The sequence below is a fragment of the Dipodomys merriami genome, unplaced genomic scaffold (assembly GCF_024711535.1).
Source record: "Dipodomys merriami isolate MVZ:Mamm:240054 unplaced genomic scaffold, mDipMer1.0.p SCAF_5, whole genome shotgun sequence".
NCBI lineage: Eukaryota > Metazoa > Chordata > Mammalia > Rodentia > Heteromyidae > Dipodomys > Dipodomys merriami.
In genome coordinates, this window is record NW_027206068.1 from 30,427,838 (window position 1) to 30,440,953 (window position 13,116).

A 13,116-nucleotide genomic window follows, 5' to 3' on the forward strand; every position below is an offset into this window, starting at 1 on the left:
CCAGCTAGACCATGGAAAACAAACCTATTCAAGCTAAGGTGGTAAATTCCTCTTCAGACAGCATTTTCTGTATGATTATCCAATCTGCCATGTGCAGCACCAACCTTATCTTGAAAATGGAGACTTTGAGACCTGTGTGGGGGTTATGAAATCCCTATGATTGAGGAAGATTCCCTCTTTTATTTCTGCCTTTCATGTGGGACAAGGAGAAAATATTCACCATAACTTTCTTCACCTTTATGAGTGCCTCTCTGACAGGTACCTCTGAACAGGGCCCTAATAATTGAATCAGATAAAGTCTGTGAATCTGAGCAAATAATAAATCATCAGGAGAGCATGCCAGCTTTTCATTTTCTCCAGTTTGACCCCTGTGAAGTCTTTTGGTACTTCATTACCAAGTTTTGGGAGGATATAAAATATTTTGGATTCTGATCTGCTCCTAGCCCTCCTTTCTGTGATGTCAATGTAAGCTTGCCTTTTCTTAAATGAAGACCAGCTAGTCTTCATTTATCCATTCACCCATCATTGCATGATGGATGGAGAGTCTCACTTTCTAAATGAGGGGATATAAAGCCTGGATTCCATACTTGCCACTCTCATTTTGGAGAAAGAAGGGGAGAAAACACTTGAAGTGTTCAGTATGTCCACACTTAGTGTGTGTGCATGTACATGTGTGTCAATGTACATATGAGGAGGTGGGAAGAGGGAAATAAATGTCTCTTCTTTTTGCCACACCTGCTTCCTCCAAATCCTTCCCCTCTCTTTTTGGAAGGAAAGTAATTTCTAGTCCCTTTAGATTTATTCAGAAAAGCAAATATACTTATGGATATATATTAAAGGACATTAGTATGCCACTGCAGGGAGTCAAATTACCATTTCTATACCACACCACCATGGGTCTCTAATACTAGCTAATTTAGCAGAGAACTGTGCTTCTTAGCCTTCCTGAGTTTATATAAAGCATTTCATTAGAGAATGAATTTTTTTTAGGTTGAACTCACATTAGCACTGTGTCATTTTAATACATTTTGACAGATCACGTCTCTTATATTTAACAGCATTTTTAGCTGTTCTCCAGAAATGATTCTGAAAGTAAATGTGGGTAGTAGTTCCCTCCAGTAATTGTCTTAAACATCACATGAAGATACAGCACAGTATTTTTCAATACTGGTTCTCACCAGCCTTGTAATTTGCATGCTTCTCCAAGACGCCTTACAAAAGGGATATTTTTAATGCATTTGGAAGACAACAGACTAAATAGCTTTTGCACTTCCCTTAAATTATGTATTTTTAAACCTTAATAATTCCACTTGAAAACAGGATTAAATGCTGGGCAGGAAAGTACATCTAAAATGGAATCATTGATTGATTTTTTTCATCTGTACACACCCTCAAATTTTGAGGAAATGATTTCTTTTCACTTCTACACTACAGCAGATTCAGATGCACCTCATTTTTCTGTATCTTCACAGGCTGTGTACACCCACAAATGATATGATCAGGAAATGCTCATGCATTCTAATCTTAAATTGCAATTTAAGTCATTTAACTGAGATATACATATGCAGGCTACATTTGCAAGGGAACCTTAGCTAAGGGGTGGAATATGTATTTTCTAGTAACTTTGTATCCTAATAATCCACTGTTTTACATATTATTATGGCTACAGCTAAATGTAAAGAACTGTCAATAGATTTCTGTGTGTGTGTGTGTGTGTGTGTGTGTGTGTGTGTGTGTGTGTGTGTGTGTGTGTGTGTGTGTGTGTGTGTGTGTGTGTGTGTGTGTGTGTGTGTGTGTGTGTGTGTGTGTGTGTGTGTGTGTGTGTGTGTGTGTGTGTGTGTAAGTCCTGGGACTTGAAATGAGGTCTTGTGTGCTCTGCCACTGAGTCTACAGCTCCACTTCTAGCTTTTTGTTGCTTAATTGGTGATAAGAGTCTCAGAGATTTTCCTGCTGGCCCTGGCTTTGAACCTGAATCCTCAGATCTTAGCCTTCTGGGTACCTGCATCTGGCAATGTTTGTTTTAATTTTGATGACTTGATATTCTACAAGAGTGAGGCTGGCTTTAACTTTCTCATTGAAATTTTTTGTTGTTAGAGTCAATAGATGTTTAAGTTTAGTCAGTATCATTTTTAAATGGCATTCATTAAAAATGACCTACAAAGCAAATTGTTTATTGTCTAAGTTTATTCAAAATCCTCCCTGATGTAAAAGTAGATCCTCAGACATTGTAGAGGACTAGGATAAACCTGAAATGATATTTCATTCTAGTCTGAAATTTAGTTTAAAGTCCTATCAGGATGGCCTTGAAGATATGCTTAGACTGACCTGTCATGAATCAGAAATCTATACATTTTGTAAGCTTAACCTTCACCAAATTGACAATAGTAGAAGGTTAAATATTAACATCAAGAAATCATTCTCCTCACATGAAGCATGCTTTACGTCATTAGAGAAAGCTATTGCTCATACAGTTCCCCCTGCAAATTGCTACCACCTCTCACACATCTGGAGTTTCTGCTCTGTCAGGAACACGCATGTCACATCTTTAATGCTAAAGAGCCTTTGTGGCTCAGTATTGTTAGCTCCATTTTACAGATAGACAAATGAAGACTGGAAGCAATTGGGCAACATGCCTAAGGTTATGAAATTAGTATATGAACATGGAAAAGCTGGTGAACAGATCGAACTGAATGCCAAACCTAAGGTTCCTCTGGTCTGAACTGAGAGCCACATAGAACCTAGCACTGGTTTTCATGTGGAACTGTTTAATTTCCTTCCCTCAGGAAGCATCTAAGGATCTAGTCTAGGTTCCCACCAGTCAGTCAGAAGCATCCTTGTCTTCTATGAGATAGTGGTAATAATTCTTCCCTTGGAAGTGTTGAGTGTCAAGAACTTAGTATTCTATTAACCTGCATGTTCATGGAAATGATACTGGGTTGTGATGGAGAAGGTATTAATAATACTAATGAAAAAATTGTCCTTATCAACTTACGTTTCTTATTCAAATCATCTCTGAATCCAAATTATTTCATTCAAATCTGGATATTTTCTGAAGTTTTTTTTTAAAAACCCAGAATTTACTCCAAATAGATCAAAGACCTCGTAGTCAAAGCAGACACCTGAAAACATTACAGGAAGGAATAGGAGAAATCCTAGGTCTCCTTGGCACAGGCTGAAATTTTCTTAATAGAGACCCAGAAACACAACAAATCAAAGAAAGGTTGGACAAATGGGATTGCATGAAGCTGCAGAGCTTCTGCATAGCAAAGGACATAGCTAGCAAGATCAATAGAAAGCCCACGGATTGGGAGAAGATCTTCACTAGCCATACAACAGACAAGGGTCTCATATCTAAAATATACCTGGAACTCAAAAAATTAAATCCATCAACAACAAATCCTCAAAGAAACAACTGCCCAATAAATAAGGGGGCTAAAGACTTACCAAGAAACTTCTCTGAAGAGGAAATAACAATGGCCAATAGACACATGAAGAAATGCTCAACTTCTCTAGCCATAAAAGAAATGAAAACCAAAACAACATTGAGATTCCATCTCACCCCAGTTAGAATGGCTATAATCAAGAACTCTAACAACAGATGCTGGAGGGGATGTGGACAGAAGGGAACCTTACTGCATTGTTGGTGGGAATGTAAACTTGTTCAACCACTTTGAAAAGCAGTATGGAGGATTCTCAAAAGACTCCACATAGAGCTCCCCTATGACCCAGCAATCCCACTTTTGGGCATTTACCCAAATGATCACAAACAAGACCATACTAAAGTTACCAGCACAACTATGTTTATTACAGCATTATGTACAATAGCTAAGACATGGAACCAACCCAGATGCCCCTCAGTAGATGAATGGATCAAGAAAATGTGGTATATATACACAATGGAATTCTATGCCTCCATAAGCAAGAATGGCATTGCCCCATTTGCTAGGAAATGGAAAGACTTGGAAAAAATTATATTATGTGAAGTAAGCCAGGCCCAAAGAAACATAGGTCCCATGGTTTTCCTCATTTGCAATTACTAGTATATGTCTGAGACAAGTAGAAAAGGTCAGATAAGTTGATGTTAGGCGAAATGAACCCCAAGATAAGGACTCAAATGTTTTTTTCTTTCTTGCTATTGTTTCTAACATATTTATAAGATGCTTTCTTTGTTGCTTTGTATGTCCCTCCCCCATGGTATAACCCCTGTTTTCACTGTATTTGATGTTGGTATAATTTGTGGAGGGGAAGGGAAAAAACAGATTGTTTAAACAGGGATACAGGTGGACCCATTGCAACAATGAGATGTATGAGACTTTATGTTGAAAAATGAACTTTACTACTTTGGTTCGGGGCGGGGGATGGGAGGTATAGAAAGGGATTTAAGGGGAAACAAAGGAGGAGGCAACAATGCTTGATAAGAAATGTACTCATTACCTTGCTCCTGTAATTGTAACCCACCCCCCCACAAAAAAGATTATGTTAAGCAAAATGAACCCAAAGACAGGAATACAAGTGGTCTTTTCTTTCTTGCTATTGTTTCTAAGGTATTTATAATGTACCACGTGATTTTTTTGGTTTCTTTGTATGCTGCTCCCCATGGTATAACTCCTGTTTTCACTGTATTTGATGTCGGTGCACTTCATCTTGCATATACACTTCTCTAATTTGGGGAGGGGAAGGGAAAAAACAAAATGTTTAAATAGGGATATAGGTTGACCCACTGTAAAAATGAGATGCACAAGACGCCATGTTGAAAACTGAACTTTACAATTTAGGCAGGGGAGGTGAGGTGGTGGGGGAGGGAGTGTAGTTGTGGAGGTGGGGAGGAAAGGGATGGTAGGGGAAAAACAAAGGTGGAGGTAACAATGCTTGATAGGAAATGTACTCATTACCTTGCTCATGTAACTGTAACCCCTCTGTGCAATATTTTTAAAATAAAAAACATATAAAAAACCCTGAATTTATATAATTTATACATGAATATCAGGACTTAGAATCTGCTAAAGGCTGTGTGTGTGTGTGTGTGTGTGTGTGTGTGTGTGTGTGTGTGTGTGTGTGTGTGTGTGTGTGCGTGTGCAATTAATTTAAGGCTAGGGATTTTGTTCAGTGGCAAAGTATTTGCCCAGTGGACAGGAATCATTGGGTTCAATGCCAGTATCATCAGGAAAAAAGATATTTAAGTTCATAAAAATGCTTATCAATGGGTAGAATATTAGGATTAAAAGTCAAAAAGAATGTACCTACAATTCATGCCTCCTCCTATTTTCTCACACTCAGATTTCCTAGTTAGGATGCAAACTCCTTTTCTGTTTCTTAGGTGAACATATTTAGGTCCTCAGAGAGACCCATTTCAATTCTAATTTTTTTCTTTTTATTATTGTCAAGGTGATATACAGAGGGGTTGCTTACAGTTTAAGTCACATTCTCTTTTCTCCCTTTCCTTTTCCTTTCATCTTCCCTTCCTTGCTTCTTTATCTTTTTTCCATTCTCCTTTTATATTGCCAGCTGGATGAAAGCCACATTTCCACTATTACATGAAGATAGGGAAGTATTTTTTTCCTTTTTTTTTTTTTTTAACATTTTTTGTTTTGTTTTGTTTTGGGTCTGGTCATGGGGCCTGAACTCTGGGCCTGGGCACTGTCCCTCAGCTCTTCAGCTGAAGGCTAGATCTCTACCACTTGAGCTACAGCGCCATTTCTGGCTTTTTTTTCTTTTTGCTATGTGGTGCTGAGGAATCGAACCCAGGGCCTCATGCATGCAAAGCAAGCGCTCTACCACTGAGCCACCTTCCCAGCCCCTCTTTTTTAACATTTTTATGCTAGTCCTGGGGCCTGAATTCAGGGTCTGGCACTGTCACTAAGATTTTATGTTCAAGGCTAGTGATCTACAACTTGATTCACAGCTTCACTTCTGGCTTTTTTTGTTGTTTAATTGGAGGTAAAAGTATCACAGATATTTCCTGTTTAGGCTAGCTTTGAATTGCAATCCTCAGAATTTAGCCCTTTTTTTTTTTTTTTTTGTCGGTAGTGGGGCTTGAACTCTGGGCTTGGGCGCTATCCCTGCGCTCTTCAGCTCAAGGCACATGCTCTACTGCTTGAGCCACAGCACCACTTCCAGTTTTCTGGTAGTTAATTGGAGATAAGAGTCTCATGGACTTTTCTGCCCGGGCTGGCTTTGAACCGCGATCCTCAGATCTCAGCCTCCTCCGTAGCTAAGATTACAGGCATGAGCCACCAGCACCCGGCAAGAATTTAGCCTTCTTCTTAACTAGGATTATAAATATGAAGCACCAGCTTCTGTCTTGTCGAAGTACTTTCTTTTATTAACAAGAAACTTTGGTAATTAAACACTCCTTTCCTTTCTTCCATTTTCTCTAAAAACCAGCAAAAGTTTTGGGAGTCAACAATTACACAAACTGTATGTAGATGTTAAGGTTTCAATTGTAGTACTTTTGCAGGTTCAGGAACAAAAATAATAGGGATTATTGACTGTATTTTATGAATTTTAAAAACAAATATCATTATTAATATTGGTGGTGGTGGTGGTGGTGGTGGTTGTGAGGCTTGAACTCAGGGCTTGGGAGCTGTCCTTGAACCTTTTTGTGCTCAAGGCTAGCACTCTATCACTTTGAGCCACAGTTCCATTGCCAGTTTTCTGATGATTAGTTAGAGATAAGAATCATATAGACTTTCTTGCCTGGGCTGGCTTTGGCTTGTGACTGAGATCTCCTGAATAGCTAGGTTTATAGGTGTGAGCCACCAGCACCTGGCACAAACATTATTTTTAAAGATACATGCATTAATTACATATAATAATTACATATATAAAATAAAATCAGCATGATTTTATTATTTCCAAAAGATTTTACCTTCTTTCTATATCATCCTTTCAAAAAGAACTATGCAAAACAGTGATAGAGTAACAGTGGAAATTCTCTCTTCAAAAGACTCCATTTATTCAAAGTTTCACTCTTATTTTATAATTGTAGGTAGATAATACACATAAACTACTATTGTTGGGGACTTCTATCATGGTTACTAGTTTTCTAAATAATAGTCTGATGGTGTTTCATAATTCCTGGGGGAATTTGCCATCACATAGCTTTTCATGTATTTAGCAAACATCAATCATTAGATGTTTTATGAAAAATATTTTGCATATCATGAGTATGTGTTTCATGTTATTTTGTCTAAACCACTTACTTTATATCTGAATTTTTTGCATGCCCAAGACAAAAAATATAATATAAAAATGTAGAACACATTTACTCTTCTTGTAATATTACTGCAGAAAGTAATTACGTTTAGTCCACATTTTGTGACTGGGAGCCACATAGGTTAAACTTCGAATAAGAAAACACTTATCTAGTGTTGTTGCATTCCATCAAACTGATTTTACAGTTCTTTTCAACGAGTTTCCCAAGTATTTTATGTGATAAGGGCAAAGTTTTCAATTTGTAGAAATGGTTGCTGATGATTTACTTAAAACTATAAGGGAAAACACAGTTGCTTTGTGTTTGCTTTGCTTAAAAGCAAATTCATCCCTGACAAAGATTTGGAAACCATGTCCAACCATGGTATTTTTCACAGAGGTGATTTCCAGTTTCAAAAGCCTGCATTAAAAAAAAAAAAAAGTATTATTTCAGAATACAGTGTCCACACTGCCATTGGCTAAGATGGGAGTGAACAAATAGGTTCTTGTTGTCTTTTTGATTTTGCCAAAGCAATAGCTGTCTCTTTTGTGTCACTAAGTAAACTGACTCCCAAACAAAGGAGCGATTTAATGGGATTCCCAAAGCATGTCAATCTAGATTAACCCTGTGGCTACTCTTCTCTATGGAACATTTAGCCCCTGGAAGCATGCATTTCAGGCCAAGAACTTTATTAAACAAATACCATTTGTAATATAGAAGTTTACTTTGGCAAATGTTTGTTTATAAATTGGAGGCCTCTTGTGTCAACATGGAGACTGCTTTGTAGAGTGGCAGAGCTATAGGACTTGGGGAGTAAATGCCAATGTTGTCCAACGTTGCCTAATCTATTAAATGAGGATAATTCAAGTATTTTACAGGGTGGTAATGATTTTTTTAAGTACCTAAAGTAAGATCCACAGTGCATGGATTAAGCAAAGATCCTGCAGACAGATTATATACCATAAAAGCAGGAAACTTGTCAGTTTTGTTAACTATTAGAACTGGAATCTTGTGGTTGTAAACTTCCTAGCACATAACATGTGTCCACCACACATTTGTTGACTACATAGAATAAGGGAATATCGGCTCTGTCACTTGATTAGATGACTTTTTGGCAAGTAGTGGTTTCTATATGCTTCAGTTTCATAATGTGAAGATCAAATGAACAGAGTGTAAATGTTGAACATATTAGCTATTTTTGTTTACACATCTGAATACAACCTGCAAGAGTGGTCATTTTATATATATGACAGCCTGCCCAAATTTACACTTACATACTCCTCATTTGAATGTATAATACATATTCTGCTTATTTTGAAAGATCATATTAATGAACATAATGTATGAGTCAAAGAAACTACTAGATTATACATTTGGTGGTCTTTTGAAAATTGCTCAACAGAAGACATTATTCCTATTTCAAAGCATGTCTGGAAGTATGCATTCACTTAAGGTTTACTTGAAATTATGTTGTTCAAAAGTGCTTTCTCAGATATTTGCCTTTTCCTATTAAGTATCATTGTAAATTATAAAAGAAATCTGCTTTTATCATTCATCAAAAGAAACTGTTTGAAGAGTGTGAGACACATGGATGGCTCACTAGCTTATCAGTGTTGAGAACAAAAGAAATATAATCTCTTTCAAATGCCAGAAAACTTAAGAAATTTTTTAAAATATTTGTGCATAGAAGATAAATTTAATTACTTGTTACCTTAATTCAAAATCCATGTTTATGTATATATATACATATATATTTATTCATTTTGTTGGTACTGGTATTTGAACTCATGGTCTCCTGCTTGTTAGGCAAGTACTGTATTGCCTGAGTCATACCTCTACTTCTTTTTTTTTTTTTTTTTTTTTTAGGTGTGGTTTTTTGCTTTTCCAGGGCTTGCCTTAGGACTGAAACCCTTCATCTCCTGAATATCAGGGATTACAGGAGTTACCATGCCTATCTTTTATACTATATAAAGTTTTCAGTGTAGAATTCTCTTCTTCTCTTTAGAAATAAGTTTATATAGAAATGTTTTATACCAAGAAAGAGAATCTTTCTCCTTTGCTCCATTTATTCAGTTTTATGATGATCCTCATTTCACAGAAGATGGAATGCAGTACCTGCCAGAGGAAGCATCTATTACTCTGTATGAATCCCACAATGTCTGAATCAGAAGAGAGCTCTCACTGAGATTAGCTCATCTTCTAGGACTGTCTCTAATTTTTCTTCATTTACCTTCCTCTTTCATCAATATATTTAACTAAATGTTTAAATTGATTTACTATTTATTTTTATAGTTTAAATTGAGTTTTAGTTGATAAATGAATTATAATCCATATATCTATATATTTATATCTATATCTTATATTCTTGAAAATCACTCAGGGATTTTAAGTGTTTTTTACCAAAACCAAAAACAACCAGTATGTGTATACAGTAATGGCTATGTTGGTTAACCCTCTCTTTTCTACATTGTTTTATGATGATCTCTGCTAGCTTGACTTCCTTGAGGATTCCTCTAGGACACATCAACACTCAGTCCTGCAGAAAGCCCTCATTTTCAACCCTGTGCTCTCTTTCCTTGCTTTCTCCTGCAGTACCAGATCTGTTTCCAAGGACTTTTATATTACATAGTTTGCTCACAAAGAATTTCTTGTGACAGCAATAGCAGTGGTACTCTCAATGATATTTGAAAGAAAGGCCAATTTGTGACCAATGTAGTTAAGAAAAGAAACATTCCAGGGAAGAGTGAAAGCAGACAGGATGGTGTAGAAACAAGAAGCAGATAAAACACACACACACACACACACACACACACACACACACACACACACACACACACACACACACACACACACACACACACACACACACACACACACACACACACACACACCACACATCGACTGTGACACCTGAGGTCATCACACTGAGTCTTGAGATTCAAAGGTAATCTTTAGTTGAGAGGAAAAGATGAGTTGCCAAGCCAGCCCAAGCTTTCTCCATTGTGATGGACCTTTCCAAGCAGGTTCCTCTCCCACGGCCTGAACTCCCACTTCCTATGTTACTATCTTCCAGTGGCAGTCATTTCTGCATAAATGATATGATCTCCATTTTGTCTTAATTTTCTACCTCAATCAGTTTCTAGTCCTGATATTACCATTAGGTCCCCCTTCCCTCTAGCATTAGAAAAGGAAACAAGCAGTCCAAACAACCCACAAACAAAATCACCTAATCTATTTCTTACCTTGCCCCAAACATCAATAATTTAGCAAAATAACAGGTAAGAATTCTTTGCTTTTTCTAACTAATAAATACTTCTTTCTGAGGTTCAAGGAGTCTCCTGATCACCCTTCACTCATCCAGAAACTGGGTCTGACACCAAGAAGCGTTCTCTACACATCATCTACATCTCAAGTCTACATTGTCTCTCTTTCCCTGTGGTCCCTCCTTTTGGCATAGTGAGGTTGTTTTAAGATTGTACTTGTTCTGGTTAGCACTGTGAAATTCAAATGCTGTTAATTAGTCATTTAGAACTAATTATCTCTTTCCTAACTAGCTAATAAATTTGAGAGCAGGAACGAAGTCTTATGCAACTTTGAATGCCAATGCTAGGTGACTGATGAGAATAATAGCACCATGTTGCCAGATTTCCCTACCTGGACAGAGACTCATTCTTTAATATGTGTGTGTGTGTGTGTGTGTGTGTGTGTGTGTGTGTGTGTGTGTGTGTGTGTGTGTGTGTGTGTGTGTGTGTATGCAGGAAAGAGACAGAAGTTGCATCCCATATATACATATTCTTTAATGTATATATATGCATTATATATATATATATACCATATGTATATATACATGTATATATGTATATATACACACATACATTAAGGAATGAGTTATAATATATATATATATACATTAAAGAATATATAATATATATATGGGATGGAACTTCTGTCCTCTAAGTCTCTTTCCTCCACAACTTTAGCTCCGTGGTGAAGCGCTTGCCTAGCAAGTGCAACATCCTCGGTTCAATCCCCAGTACCAAAAAAAAGAAAAAGAAAAAAAAAAGGAGCAAAGCCCCATTCTTTTTTTTTTTCTTTTGTCGGTCATGGGGCTTGAACTCTGGGCTTGGGCGCTGTCCTTGTGCTCCTCAGCTCAAGGCGAGTGCTCTACCGCTTAAGCCACAGCACCACTTCCCAAAGCCCCATTATTAATCACAAAGAAAACAAGGTGTACTACCATTGTATGAAAGCAATTCTTTCATCAACTTAAGCTGGTTTCCTTTTATTATTTCCACATATGTTTGCTCCCTATGTATTGCATAATTAAAATGTGTACATCATTGGCTTCTCTGTTCTGTGCATTCATAGTTCTGGAATACAGTGTCTGACCTCATAGCTAAGATTTATAGCTTGACTTCTAATCTATAATGATGCCTTACTATCCTTCCTCATCTCAAAACCACATTGCTAGATAGCTACATTTTCAAGATATTTTAGTTGGTAATGACTTCCAGTTAATTGGTAAAAGATGGCTATGTATCATTGTTTACAGTAATAAAATAACAAGAGATATGTTTTCAAAATACAAGCAATTCCATTCTTTTAAAAATATTTTAGAGCATTTACTGAAGGGTGAAAGCTAATGAATCATTTTCTGTAAAATACTACATTTCTCTACCATGCTGGAGTCATGCAGACCTCCAAGTAATTACCTGATTATGTATTCCCTCGGACACCTGTAGCAAAGTATCCAGCTTCATGTGAGAATTAAATATTGGTATGTGGTAACATTTCAATTTCACAACTGACTTCTGTCCATGGAGATCTAAGTCAGAAATCACTCTAGGTCAGGAATGAGAATCTACTTTTAATATATTTTGGGGAAAAAATAATCAGAGTTTACATCTGTTTATATACTGCCAATACTGAGAATGTCAGCTTCTATTGTGACAAGTTTCCTCTCTGAGACTCCTGCAATCTTACAAGAATCAGAGTGGCTGAGTAGTTACCATATTTTTACTTTTTATTATTTCTAATAAACATTTTGTCTTACTCATAGCAACCAATTTGGGGCCAAGATCTTCAACTGTGGGATTCCTTTGGAAAAAACTGTTTCACTGAATGACATAACGGGGTATCTATAATAAACAACAACGAACTCTACATTTCAAAATAACTAGAGGATGAGGGCTTCAGGGCTCGGGAGATAGAAATGATAGTATTTGAGGACATGGGAATGTTAATTGTCATTATTTGACTCACATTAAATACATATATCAAATTATAATGTTATATCCCATAAATATGTAAAAGAATTAAATAAAATGTTTAAGTGGTTCTACTAGAAATAAAAAGAAAGTTGGCTAGATACATTTAAATTTTTAATTTCAGGATAAGGACTTGAGATAATAAAAAATTAAATTTATCATTACAAGGAATTTTGGCTTAGCAATTCTGTTTCCTAAACAAGACAGAAGCATGGAAAACAACAACAGAGTGGAGTTAGGGGGGGAAAAGGCACTATAAGGTAAGCTATACAATACAAATTATTTTATTGACTTCTGACCCCAGAGTCAAATGCTTTAAATGTTTTCTTTTGTGACCAGCAAATGTTTTAGTTTAAACAGCTGCCTTAGCCAGATGCTGGTGGCTAATACTTGGAATTCTAGATACTCAAGAAGCTGAGATGTTCAGTCTGGGAAGGTGGCTCAGTGGTAGAGCACTTGCCTTGCATGCCTGAGGCCCTGGGTTCGATTCCTCAGCACCACATAAACAAAAAGAAAAAAAGCCGGAAGTGGCGCTGTGACTCAAGTGGTAGAGCGCTAGCCTTGAGCTGAAGAGCTGAGGGACAGCGCCCAGGCCCAGAGTTCAGGCCCCACAACCGGACCCCCCCCAAAGAAAAAAAGAAGAAGCTGAGATGTGAAGAT

At 37.0% G+C, this 13,116-nt stretch overlaps 1 protein-coding gene across 4 annotated transcripts in view; it reads right to left on the reverse strand.

The window, feature by feature from the left end:
- The window catches only part of Magi2 (membrane associated guanylate kinase, WW and PDZ domain containing 2), a 1,319,799-nt gene that overhangs the window by 446,778 nt on the left and 859,905 nt on the right, over positions 1-13,116 (reverse strand). The window lies entirely within an intron of this gene.